This window comes from Schistocerca americana, chromosome 2, assembly GCF_021461395.2.
Source record: "Schistocerca americana isolate TAMUIC-IGC-003095 chromosome 2, iqSchAmer2.1, whole genome shotgun sequence".
Classification (NCBI taxonomy): Eukaryota; Metazoa; Arthropoda; class Insecta; order Orthoptera; family Acrididae; genus Schistocerca; species Schistocerca americana.
In genome coordinates this window covers 552,561,293-552,574,841 of record NC_060120.1, presented here as the reverse complement: position 1 = coordinate 552,574,841, position 13,549 = coordinate 552,561,293, and the positions used below count along the sequence as shown (strand labels likewise).

Sequence of the window (13,549 nt, the reverse complement as noted above, 5' to 3'; positions counted from 1 at the left end):
TACAGACTGTAAAAGCTTTGTAGTTATTTGGTATTAAAAATTTTTCTTTTGTGTAGAAATGATATGTTTCTAAGACATAAGCAACTACTTTGTAAAGTATATTTATATAGTTATACATTTGTTCTCTCTTTCTTTGCATTTATTGTTGCCTTACCTTGATGGAAGTTTAATGGTTTGCCCATGTTGATATTGTTAAAGAAAAGTTAGCACACCTTATAAAATGTAGGTTCTTTATCCTGCCGCAGTTGGCCATGACTCGATTTTATAATGAAACACATTGTGTGTGATGGAAAATTCATTTCATTTATGAGGAAACAAAGAGAGTTTGGGAATGTGAGCTAGGACTCGCTCTCTCTCTCTCTCTCTCTCTCTCTCTCTCTCTCTCTCTCTCTCTCGCACCATATTGTCCACCTCTGTATCTGTATCAAACAAATTAAACCTTCTAAAGAAGTCATGTTTTCTATTTGGTTCATTTACTGTATTGAAATTATGAAATTTTTATAATTTATTGCAGATGTAATATAGTTCCTTTGGCTTTGACTAGTGACACAGGAAACATATGACAAACATTGTAAACAACATGGGCTGCCACCACAGACAGGTCTCTTTGATTTCACTTTCGCTGTCTTTGCCAAATAACAATCAAGCTGTGAAAACGCACTCCAAAAATTGATGTTACAGCAGCCATTAACATTGCATTTCTGGTCAAAGTCATATCTGAAATTTTAATATAGCATTGTGGAGGGAAAAGTGGCTACCAGTTTCTATCTAATCTGTTAAAGAGCTAAGGGGTACTTCAACAATATTATGAAAGTTGCTACTGACCATATAGCGGATATGCTGAGACGCAGGTAGGCACAAGAAAGACTGTCACAAATAAAGCTTTCATCCAGTAAGGGCTTCGTCAGCAATAGACAAAATGTACACACACACAAACATAACTCAACACACGACTGTAGTCTAAGGCAACTGAAAACATACATGTAATATTGTTACATTCCATCCTGGATCTTCCCTTGTTTGATTTTTGTCTAAGGAGTATTTCAGAAATTTTTAAAAAGTGGAGTTGATCTGTGCACACTAATGGGACACACATCAATCTTACACAAGTCAAATCTAATGCTTTTTAACCTACATCCTTTGTACTCTCATAGAAATCGTGGCATAGGCAACCATAAGGTGAAATACACTCTAACAAAGCTAAAGTGGTATAATATAGGTGAAAATGAACTGATCATAAGGCATTGTTGGTGTCGAGTCACCACCTGTGGAAGTTCGGCTGCCGAGTTCTTTTCAGCTGAAGTCATATTAGTTTATTTGCATGTCGGTGATGATGATAATGATATCACAACACACAGTCCCCAAGTGGAGAAAATCTCGGACTTGGCCGGGAATTGAACCTGGGTCTGTTGCATGGCAGTCAGAAACACTGATGACTTGGCTAGGGAGGTGTATATAAGATAGGTATTAGTAAACAATGCAATACTATGCAAATAGTCGGGAGATGTCAGGATGGCATAGATGTGAACTTTAGGAAATGACCAGTGGATGTTGTCACAAAAACCAAAACAGAAACCGACAAACTAACAGTACCTCTTTGGGAATAGAGGTCTCTGGGATGGCTGTTCTTGTTACAGATACTGTCACATATGGAAAACTTACATCCACCACAGGTGTAAAATAGGGGCTTTCCAAGGGGATGCAAATGTAAGTGGAATGACTGAGGTGTGTGTATATTTATATATAAAAAAATCATGGCATCTTTTTGGCTTCCCTGACTTCCAACCAGATGATAACCTTCCAATCGACCCTCCACCTTGGGTAATGCCACAGGTTTGCATCATTGTCAGCAAATCGTTGCAAGCTGTGTATGTTGAACTTGTGGACATTGCTGTGTTGGTACATCATACATAAAATAAATCAGATTCACTAACACGCGTGTCTGGCATATTGACATCATTGTGGAAGCCTTTACATAACAGGAGAAAGCACTAATGATGAAACTGTAACTTTGACATGTGCGTTGGCATGATCAGTATGCCACACAGACTGTAGATAGAATTTATTATTAAATTTTCCTTCTCAGACATCCTCTGGATAATGTATGAGGCCACCTTCAAAGAATATGGTGTGGTTATAATGAAACTTTCGCTTCTTTAGCCAGTGTAGATGGAAAACTGTTTACTGTATGGGTACCCAACTTTGTGCTTCAGGATTTACATTGTTAGTGTCATGACTTGCCATTAGATGCCAGTACCAGTATGGTGCTGTATGGTTGAAACATAAGCATCAGTGTCCATTGCAGCTATAGACAGTCAGCATGAGTCAGGCTGGACAAGATGAGCAGGGCTTTGCTTGTAAAACTGTTATATTGGAACAACAGCAGTTGTACTGCTGCTCTTTGTCAGTATCGACACATTAAAAGAATGCAGAGTGGTCCTCTTTCTGTTCTGAGGTTGAAGAACATGGTTTGGAAGATCAGATTAACTGGCAATTTGAGAATTGCGCTTAGGAGAGGCCAATTGTTCCAAAAATTATTGAAGAAGGTGCTTTTGCCATGGCTGAGATCACTGGATGCAATGTTTAGTCTTCAAGCAGTGCACAAGCTATGTCATGACAGCTGAACATTCTGTGGCCCACCATTGTTTCAGGCAGTGGTAGACCAATCTTCAGTGTTGTTCCAGGCTATCATGGATGCAAATGGTCATCACATTGAGCAACATTCTTTAGTGATAACCATTCATTCATGGATGGCCAGGGCAACATCCAGTTCAAGGGAATATCTTGTGTGTCATGTTAATTGAGTCAGTGGGTCATTTAGACAGATCTGTTGGAATTACCAAAGACTGCAGCACCACATGCTGACTTTGGCCTGTGATACTATCAAGATGGCAGATATATCCACTTATATATGTTGTCGTGACCTTGATGCCACACACGCAAACAAACACGAACAAGTCAAAAAATATTTAATTGCAATAGTAACGTGACACTAACGGGACAAGCATGGGAAAAAAAGGGATTTGGTTGGGGGCAAACTAAATATATGACAAGCCTAATAATGAAGACATATCAAAGCAAATACCAATGCAAATATTAACTAGATGAAAACTTCAGCAGTCAGTGAAACCACAATAACATGAAACTGGAAAAAATGGGTATCGGAAATTTTACTCAACCTATATAGCTCACACGAAATTTGCAGTATCAAGATCCACACATAACTCCAAAAACTGGTACCAGAAATTTCGCTTGATGTACATAGCTCAGACTAACCCGGCGGTACCATCAAACCACTACAAGCAGAACTATTATCAAGAAACCTTAGCAGACCGAAATAAAATCACACTCCATTATATCCAACACCATAAGCTAATAAATATGAAATCAACTATCACCTTAAACCACAAATTCATAAAGTACTCCAAAATTCCATTACCCACTTCTCAAATTAAATTAAGTATGTAGAGAAACACACTCTACACTAAACAACAAAGCATAAAAACATACGTACAACCCGTTCAGCTGACAAATAAATCTATTGAAAGCCATTCCTCTCTAACTGAATCCCCATTAAGCACCACCCACCTCCTAGCCAACATGTGCCCTCAACACAATACATATAAATATAATTGAGAAATACTAACATCATTCATAATTTCAATAATCAAACAAAATGCACTAACACAAACCTAATTTTTGTTGCGAGATCCATACCTATTAACAAACGAAAAACAAAACATGAAAAACTAACAATTCCCAAACTGAAATCAAATCCATAGCCAAAAACTAATGACATTAGAACAACTCAATGACAAGCCTACAAAAACAATCTCCTAAACACCAAGCAATACACAGCACTAAGTCCAATGCCACACTAACATCTCTCTCAAACAGTTTAGAAACACAAACATCCTACACTAGATGCACCACCACTTACTCCAAAATTTCATCTGCAAACTATGTAGTGCCAGAATGACATTGTTGGAATATCTTGACATGAATATTCTTAGCGACAGTGCTGTAATATGAGTTAATATACGTCTTCATGTAACAGTTATAATGACTAAACTGTCAAACATGCTGAAAATAAAGGTTAAAGTTTAGCATCCTGTCAGTATCATGATCCTCAGGAATGAACTAAGGTTTGGTTCAGAGAGGAATCGACTGTGATCTGGTTTAAGGAATCCTTCCAAACTTTTACGTGAATTGCTTTGAGGAAACCACTAAAACCTAAAGTAAGATGGACGTAAGAGTTGAATTCCATTCTTTCCCTGTAAGAATGAGTTATAATGAACTGTGGTTAACTATATCTTGAACCTGAATCTGAGTATTTATGCTGTACATCTGAGTTCTACAGATGCACCCAACATGACTTATGAGTCTCACAGAGAATGCATCTCTCCTAAAGAGTTATCAAGCACTTTTTGTATGATACTTTGGCTGATATTCGTCTTTTCATTTTTGCACTTTTTTGATGGAGTCAGCCCAAATAAATACCACTCATCACAGGTTTTGTATCATGCCCAGTGTTGGTGGAAATCATTGGTTTGTTCATGATTCAAACATTTTTTTTAATGGAATTTTGTGTGCCAGTTCTATAGAGTAGCCCCCGGTTAGTCTACTGTGAGATACTCAATTTAACTGTATGCACTGACAGAGACAGAAAAATGTAAAGAATAACCAGTACTCCAGAAGCAACTGGTTAGGACTGCTGCATGACGGTAGCGGACAGGCAGTGTAGTGTGGGCCAGTAATCGGATGAGAAGTGGCATGTCAGACAAAGAAGTCATGGTGAAGAAGTGTTTACCAATAAGACAAGTGTTAGAGGGTACTATAATTGGTTGTTTTTCTCAATCCTGAAGTATAGTAAAATACATTAGATATTATTATGTAAAGCAGACTGTTCTGACTTTCTCACCCACATGCATTAGAGCCCATGCACGGGCAGCAGTGGTCAGTCAGGCAACTGTGGTGTAGCGTATGCTTTGTACTCCTATGGCCTCGCGATTGCAGGCAGTGGTTCACACGTGCAGAACGTGTACAACAGGGCAACTTGGCAGATAGCCTACACTAGGTGCAACCGCCTGCAGGTGAGCTGATGGACACTGCCCATATCCTTTGTGGCAGCATTGGAACAGCCTAATGGAAACTGAAACATGAGACCATTGTGTGAGAAATATTGAAATTGATACTGTGGTGGACTATTTTAGCCACTGGGACTTGTCCCCAGTCACACTCAAATGAATCCAATAATAACAGACTTCAAAAAGTCAGTAAATATCTGTTAGTCAAATCTTCCTTGCGCACTCATGTACTGGCCTACTTCAGTCTTCTACTGCAGTACAGTGGCACAATACAGTTGCTGCTAAAGTACTGGATATTCTCAGTGTTTTGTTATCTCTGTTAATAACTATCATTAAATTAAATATCACACTAACTTGGGATCACTGTATTGAATGTGCAGAAGAAACTCTACTTTAAAAAACATTTGGTTGGTAACAAGAAACAAATTCGCATTTTCCATTAACAATGGGCATCATGTGAAACATGCGATGAGCAGTTTTTGGGTTGAATTCCTCAACACTGCAAAAATGTGAATGCAATATCTACCAGAAAAAATCCATGTTAATTTTTGTATATTAAAAAGCTTTACTCTTGATTTATAGTAGCAACACCAAAATTAATTTTACCATTGCTTTGAGTATACCAAAATAATTGAAGGGCCATACTTTTATTAATTATTGTAATGTGAATGAAAACATAGACTAGTAATGTTGTTCATTGTAATATATTTCAGCAGAGCTTTGTTTAGTCTTTAAATGGTTCTTGTGGCAATAAGTTAAGTTTGCCTTGGACCCTTCTCTAGAGACTACTTGGATTTATTAGCGGTGGTTTCATTGATGCTAAGTGAGGTTACACAATAAATATATACACTTTTATTGTACACATAAATATGAGTTATACAGTGTATTTTAGCTTTCCGGATAATAGCCTGTAACTGCAATGAATGAGTGAATGAACAAATAAATGTGTATAGCACTTAAAATCTGCAGTCTTCCCACCATGACTATGGTTTGGTGCTTTCGTTCATCTGTGCATTACTATAATCTAAAACTGAAGAGTGAGCAGGCAAGTCCACACTCTTTGCACTCAGCCTCATCGTGGGATTCATCTACAGGCTGTTTCTGAATGCTGTACTGGTCCTTCCACAGAATGCCCTTCAAATGAGTCCCAGCACAGTGCTCAGACATAACTGGGAGTGTTTTATTTTTTACTTATTTGTTAATACTTTATTTCCCCCACTAAATGCGTTAATGACACACAGAATACAATAAGTAACAACAAGAACATAAGAAATGCACACCAACAGAATCTGCATAAATTACAGAACACTCTGCTGCACTGCCAGGCGGGTTATTCCTAGTCCTGCTGTACGGCAGGTAAGGCATTTTCTCGGGAAAGGGTACATCTTCCACCACAAACATTTGCTTCCTGTTCAGTTTACCAACAGACTGCACCAATTTCTTATGCATTAATGAAAATAATCATTTGTTTTGTGTTGCATTGCATCTTACTTCCTTTTGACTTCCATGCTAGTTATGACAGTGTCCTGTTTAAGAGAAATCACATTCCCTTCTGCCTCCCTCCCCTTTCGCCCAAGGTGGTCTGTGTTATTACATTGATCATTCTTTTTTAGACTTATCTTTGCCTCTTATGACTACGTAGCCAGCCAGCTTATGCACTTCCTATTGATGTGATGAGAATTCTATACATGCCAATTTTAACTGTCAACTAGTTAAGGTAAAGGTAAAAATTTATTAAACAGAAGTATATTGATTCCACAATGCAAATGTATCTGTTAAAATGATATTTACTTACTTGCACTTCAAGGCACTAGAAGTACAATTAAAATTATTAATAGCATTGGTTGTGGGTAAAATATTTTCCTCCATGACAGAAATGTACGTAATAGATGGGAAATGCAAAATAAAAGGCTCAGTGAGATTCATTCATTGTGATATGGGGGGAATTATATGTGAAGTACTTGAGTTGCTCCTAAACCTTGACTCGAGCTGCATATGTATGTCAAACATTTGTTTATGCAAGAAGTGAACAGACATGCTTTACAGTTGTTTATATAACTGATTTCTATTCAAGAATTTCATTATTGATGAGGGACCATTTATGCAATTTTTAATGTTATACAAAGTATATGATTTCTCATTATACTCTGTTGAAATAATACAATTTCAGTTGAAAGAGAGACACTTAAAAAACCACTTTAAAAGTTACCCATGTTAAGACAGTGGTTCAGACTTTGTATGTCAAAACTGAGCTTTGAGGAACATTGCCTAGCACACTTGACTCAATTTTTAGTGAGTAGAATGTAAATTCCAATCCCATTATCTAGGTTTAGATTGTCCATCATTTCTGAAACTCACGAAATGTTAATACCAGGATGCTTACTTTGAAAAGGTCATAACCAGTTACACATGTCTTTATGACCCATCTCTAATGACCTTGCCATTGTTGAGATGTTAAAAGGAGAATGTGGTACTTTCCTTTGAAAATCTTTTTTCACTAAGAATGATAAGATTGGAAATATAATACTAATGTGCAAGCAGTTTGGATAAATAATGACATAAGAATGTTATATAGAAGTATACGGAAACTGTGACACGACAGACATTGTCCAAACACAGAATTTCAGTACACTAATACTGAAGGATGTTTGACAGAATCAAAATATGGTAATGGAAAGTCCTGGTAGGATGTAAATAACGCATGAGCAAATGTAACTGTACAGGTGTGTGTGTGTGTGTGTGTGTGTGTGTGTGTGTGTGTGTGTGTGTGTGCACTCTAAAAAGGAGTTGTTGGTAGCAAAGAATCTAACTGCAGACTTCATTTGTTAAGAATTTTGATAGCTCAGTGTTCGAAGGCAGCTGATCACATGCAGTTTGATGAAACTAATTAGAAAAAAATTTAATCCATTACTAAAGTAGTAAAGACATTGAAGTCAAACACATTAAATGAGTTCATCATTTGTGAATACACTACCACTTAGTTTAATACACAAAGGCATTCTCCAGTAATATAAAGATAACTCAAAGTTACCCTTCAGGAAAGAATCATTCACAGTATATTCTTTTGTGTGAGCAACACAGACAGTTCCCAGCAAGAAATGGGGACAATACAGAACTTGCTTTACTGGGGCATTAGATGTATGCGTGAAATACTTCTAGTTCACACATCAAAGGTATTAAACTGGAAAGAAATAAAAATATACAAATTTAATATAATTTGAGAATCGATGAAGGCAGAATTGAAGAAGAGTACAAGAAGTTATTGTAGTTATTATGTAATTCTCAAAACAGGAGGATAGAATATGATTTGTTTTGTTTTCAAAGCGAGTAAGGAGACATTACTCTTTTGTTCATCATGTCTTTTGTAAGGTCAAGGGAAATGACGAAATGATTTCTTCTTATGTAATGCACTTGAGCAGAAATATGGGTTCAAGGACATTTGTTTCTTATAGAATAATTTGCTAATGTAAGCTTGATTCTGAAGTGTGGAGTCATTTTTTGGACCACTTCTATATGGGATTCAAGTATTTTTGAATTGGGGAAGTGTTATGCTCACAAGGAACCATTCACTGGCAAGTAGATTAGATATTACACTAATGGAGGCTGTTAGTGATCAAAGAAATATAAGTTGAAATTGGTGTTCATTTTTCTGCCACAAAACTAAATAGTGCAGTAGGTTATGGCTATAGATAAAGAACTGGACATGTTTCAAAGTTCATCAGTTAGCTTTGTGTCATCCCACAACACGATATTTGGCCAGGTTTCTGGATGTAAACTCAAGTACAAAACTACATTATTGGTTTGCGTGAAATTAGATGATCAGCTTACTCAGGATTCTTTATTAATCATCACCAAGTGAGGTGACACAGTGGTTAGCACATTGGACTTGCATTTGGGAGTACAACTGTTCGAAACCGCATCTGACCATCCTGCTTTAGGTTTACCGTGATTTCTCTATATCGCTTCAGGCAGATGCTGAGAAGGTTTCTTTGCAAGGGCATGACCAATTTCCTCCCCCATCTTTCCCTAATACAAGCTTGTGCTCCATCCCTAATGACCTCATTGGCAACAGGATGTTAAACACTAATCTCCTCTTCCTCCTTATTAGTCATCAGCCAGTTACAGTGAAATAAATTTGATAATCAAACAAGTAACTGATGATAAGGTTATTTTTATAGAAAAATTGTAAAATTTATTGCTGTTTCTTTATCAATATTCTCAAAATTTAATATCAGCAGTGTTTGTTAAGGATCAAGTAGATTACAGATGTTTATTAATACTTTTTTTTGTAGACATGTTATTATCTGTGAGTTTCTGGTAATTGTCTGTCCATGCTGGAGATGTCAAAGTTCATTTTTGCCGGTAGTATTGTGATGGTGTATGTTCTCTCTGTTATCATACTCACCTATGTTGCTTTTCAAATTATGTAACAGTGTGCAGAAATACACTTTTGTGGCAGTCAGTAGCCTCAGTTTGATAAAGTGAAAATGGCAGTGTTCCTTAGAATTCAATTTGCTCATTATTTGGATAACTTTTTTAAAAAATTTCATTGCTTCATTGATACAACTAGAATTCTCCAATATCTGTATGCCATATTATACGTGTGTCTGGAGTAGACCAAGGTACATCATTTTCAAATGCCTATTAGTGACTGCTTATGTTAGTTTCCATGTGGGATAGTATACTTGGACTACTCTCAAGAAGACGGGGCTAATATGTTCCTTGAAGATTACTGCGGAGCCAATACTGTGGAGCCAATATGAAAGCATTATAGTGTTACAGAATTATCTTGTACATCTTAAGGTAATCATATAATTATATCAATATAATAGAGGGAAATATTCCACGTGGGAAAAATTATATATAAAAAGAAAGATGAGGTGACTTACCGAACGAAAGCGCTGGCAGGTTGATAGACACACAAACATACACACAAAATTCAAGCTTTCGCAACAAACTGTTGCCTCATCATGAAAGAGGGAAGGAGAGGGAAAGACGAAAGGAAGTGGGTTTTAAGGGAGAGGGTAAGGAGTCATTCCAATCCCGGGAGCGGAAAGACTTACCTTAGGGGGGAAAAAGGGACAGGTATACACTCGCGCACACACACACACACACACACACACACACACACACACACACACACACACACACACACACATATCCATCCACACATACAGACACAAGCAGACATATTTAAAGACAAAGAGTTTGGGCAGAGATGTCAGTCGAGGCAGAAGTGTAGAGGCAAAGAAGGTGTTGAAAGACAGGTGAGGTATGAGTGGCGGCAACTTGAAATTAGCGGAGATTGAGGCCTGGCGGGTAACGAGAGGAGAGGATATACTGAAGGGCAAGTTCCCATCTCCGGAGTTCGGATAGGTTGGTGTTGGTGCGAAGTATCCAGATAACCCGGACGGTGTAACACTGTGCCAAGATGTGCTGGTTGTGCACCAAGGCATGTTTAGCCAGCAACAAACTGTCCATTCACATGAATGGACACAGGCAGACAGTGTTTGTTGGTAATGAGGATCACCCTGTGGCTAAACATATTTCGTCACAGCGAGACCCACCTCCTCTTCCTCAAAATCACCCTCTCCAAACCTTCCAGGAATTTCTGACTTCCAGCCTTGCATCTCAATCCTTCTTAAAAAACCTTAATCCTACACCCAACATCACCACTGCTGAAGCCCAGGCTATCCGTGATCTGAAGGCTGACCGATCCATCGTCATTCTTCCGGCGGACAAGCGTTCCATGACCGTGGTACTTGATCGTCGGGAGTATGTGGCTGAGGGACTGCGTCAGCTTTCAGACAACACCACATACAAAGTTTGCCAAGGTAACCCCATTCCTGGGTCCAGGCGGAGCTTCAAGGAATCCTCAGAACCTTAGGCCCCCTGCAAAACCTTTCACCTGACTCCATCAACCTCCTGACCCCACCGACACCCCGCACCCCTACCTTCTTCCTAAAATCCACAAACCCAATCATCCCGGCCGCCCCATTGTAGCTGGTTACCAAGCCCCCACAGAACGTATCTCTGCCTACGTAGATCAACACCTTCAACCCATTACATGCAGTCTCCCATCCTTCATCAAAAACACCAACCACTTCCTTGAACGCCTGGAATCCTTACCCAATCTGTTACCCCCGGAAACCATCCTTGTAACCATTGATGCCACTTCCTTATACACAAATATTCCGCACGTCCAGGGCCTCGCTGCGATGGAGCATTTCCTTTCACGCCGATCTCTTGCCACCCTACCTAAAACCTCTTTCCTCATTACCTTAGCCAGCTTCATCCTGACCCACAACTTCTTCACTTTTGAAGGCCAGACATACCAACAATTAAAGGGAACAGCCATGGGTACCAGGATGGCCCCCTCGGACGCCAACCTATTCATGGGTCGCTTAGAGGAAGCCTTCTTGGTTACCCAGGTCTGCCAACCCAAAGTTTGGTACAGATTTATTGATGACATCTTCATGATCGGGACTCACAGTGAAGAAGAACTCCAGAATTTCCTCTCCAACCTCAACTCCTTTGGTTCCATCAGATTCACCTGGTCCTACTCCAAATCCCATGCCACTTTCCTTGACGTTGACCTCCACCTGTCCAATGGCCAACTTCACAAGTCCGTCCACATCAAACCCACCAACAAGCAACAGTACCTCCATTATGACAGCTGCCACCCATTCCACATCAAACGGTCCCTTCCCTACAGCCTAGGTCTTCGTGGCAAACGAATCTGCTCCAGTCTGGAATCCCTGAATCATTACACCAACAACCTGACAACAGCTTTCGCATCCCGCAACTACCCTCCCGACCTGGTACAGAAGCAAATAACCAGAGCCAGTTCCTCATCCCCTCAAACCCAGAATCCCCCACAGAAGAACCACAAAAGTGCCCCACTTGTGACAGGATACTTTCCGGGACTGGACCAGACTCTGAATGTGGCTCTCCAGCAGGGATACGACTTCCTCAAATCCTGCCCTGAAATGAGATCCATCCTTCATGAAATCCTCCCCACTCCGCCAAGAGTGTCTTTCCGCCGTCCACCTAACCTTCGTAACCTCTTAGTTCATCCCTATGAAATCCCCAAACCACCTTCCCTACCCTCTGGCTCCTATCCTTGTAACCGCCCCCGGTGCAAAACCTGTCCCATGCACCCTCCCACCACCACCTACTCCAGTCCTGTAACCCGGAAGGTGTACACGATCAAAGGCAGAGCCACGTGTGAAAGCACCCACGTGATTTACCAACTGACCTGCCTACACTGTGATGCATTCTATGTGGGAATGACCAGCAACAAACTGTCCATTCGCATGAATGGACACAGGCAGACAGTGTTTGTTAGTAATGAGGATCACCCTGTGGCTAAACATGCCTTGGTGCACGGCCAGCACATCTTGGCATAGTGTTACACCGTCCGGATTATCTGGATACTTCCCACTAACACCAACCTGTCAGAACTCCAGAGATGGGAACTTGCCCTTCAGTATATCCTCTCTTCTCGTTATCCTCCAGGCCTCAATCTCCGCTAATTTCAAGTTGCCGCCACTCATACCTCACCTGTCTTTCAACAACTTCTTTGCCTCTACACTTCTGCCTCGACTGACATCTCTGCCCAAACTCTTTGTCTTTAAATATGTTTGCTTGTGTCTGTATGTGTGGATGGATATGTGTGTGTGTGCGAGTGTATACCTGTCCCTTTTTCCCCCTAAGGTAAGTCTTTCCGCTCCCGGGATTGGAATGACTCCTTACCCTCTCCTTTAAAACCCACTTCCTTTCGTCTTTCCCTCTCCTTCCCTCTTTCCTGATGAGGCAACAGTTTGTTGCGAAAGTTTGAATTTTGTGTGTATGTTTGTGTGTGTATCGACCTGCCAGCGTTTTCGTTCGGTAAGTCACCTCATCTTTGTTTTTATATTTAATCATATAATTAATTTCAGTGTGTTACTGAGACTGAAGAGGAGTTCACTCATATTAAAACAAATTCACTCCTAGTTCTAGTTTTTCCATAGTAACATATTGTCATTATTTCATAGTGTGTATTAGGCCTAAGTAGTGTCATCTCATCTTTATAATATGCTGCTTAATTTGGTCCTTCACGGGGAAGAAAATTATTAACTGCAACATTGAAAAGAAATGAACCAAGGACCAAGTCCTGTGGCAATCTGTCTCAAGCTCCTTCAGTAAAGGACATCCATTTTTGACTGATACGGACTTTCACCTGTTGCTAAGATCATCTCATAGTTGTAAAAATGTTTGAGTGATTTTTGATAAATAGTGGTGAGTGCCTTCTGTTCATATTAACTTCAAGAAATAGTGAACTAAATTGTGTGATGTTTCTTTGTTTCACTTATTTTAGTGTTGTACATAGGTTATTTAGCATCTTTTAGTTATTTGCTATATTTAACCATTTTATTTTTTGTCATATTTGTGCATTTGAACACTGGCTTCAGGGTCTCAAG

General features: G+C 39.4%; 1 protein-coding gene across 2 annotated transcripts in view; it reads left to right on the top strand.

The window, feature by feature from the left end:
• The window catches only part of LOC124596521 (4'-phosphopantetheine phosphatase), a 167,045-nt gene that overhangs the window by 1,180 nt on the left and 152,316 nt on the right, over positions 1-13,549 (top strand). The window lies entirely within an intron of this gene.